At 40.8% G+C, this 954-nt stretch overlaps 1 long non-coding RNA gene across 1 annotated transcript in view; it reads left to right on the plus strand.

Moving 5' to 3' along the window:
• LOC138978050 (uncharacterized) overlaps positions 1-179 on the plus strand; it is a 2,653-nt gene extending 2,474 nt beyond the window's left edge. The window contains exon 2 of the long non-coding RNA XR_011459567.1: positions 1-179. This exon is cut by the window's left edge and continues 700 nt beyond it. This is a non-coding gene — a long non-coding RNA (uncharacterized lncRNA).
• Positions 180-954: the final 775 nt, after the last annotated feature.

Here is a 954-nt window from a genome sequence, read left to right on the forward strand (position 1 = left end):
GTGTGAGGTGTCCATGCAGTCACAACCGTCTATTGTACGAGACTGACTTTCTGTCTGTTATCTTGGCCGTGTGTCCAGTGTTCTCATGGAAACTCAGAAGAAAGCATTTCATGGCAAATATTTAGAGATTTTTTGGGGGAAAAACTAATCTGCAGTAAACTATTATTCTTTGATGCTAAGATTTGTGTTTTATTGTGTTTGTGTTGTGTGTGAAATGAGATGGAGTGTGTGTGTGTGTGGGTGTGTGTGTGTGGGGGGGTGAGTGTGTATGTGTGTGTGTGTTTGTTTGTGTGTGTGTGTGTGTGTGTGTGTGTGTGCGTGCGTTTGTGCGCGTGTGTGTGTGTGTGTGTGTGTGTGTGTGTGTGTGTGTGTGTGTGTGTGTGTGTGGTTGGTTAGAGACATATAGGCTTGTAATGTTTTAGTAACTGTTGTTATCAAATATAAATCAATACAACCATAAGGGACAAATAACACACGTTTATACACATACAAAGCTTACACACACACACACACACACACACACACACACACACACACACACACACACACACACACACACATACACACATACACACACACACACACATACACACACACACACATACACACACACACACACACATACACGCACACACACACATGAACAAAAATGTCTGCCTATGAAGAAAAGACTTTGACACGCAAGGTCACCTTATTATCCTAAGTGGGAAAAATAGCTTTAACACTCACATCAAGAGGCAACTGGCAAACCTTGCTGACAACAACACAAAAGCATAAAACAAATTTTACGGTTTATGGGGTATTGAAATCTCAGCAAGTGTGCCGTTAACAGTACCGTTAAAAGTCCTACTGTGAATTAAACGGTGCACCTGCTGACACATTGACATCAATCTTTCTCTGCACGCTCTTACTAAATTTTATTTTATGTCTCTTTTTCTGTTTTCCTTTTAATGC

Source organism: Littorina saxatilis, linkage group LG10 (assembly GCF_037325665.1).
Source record: "Littorina saxatilis isolate snail1 linkage group LG10, US_GU_Lsax_2.0, whole genome shotgun sequence".
Classification (NCBI taxonomy): Eukaryota; Metazoa; Mollusca; class Gastropoda; order Littorinimorpha; family Littorinidae; genus Littorina; species Littorina saxatilis.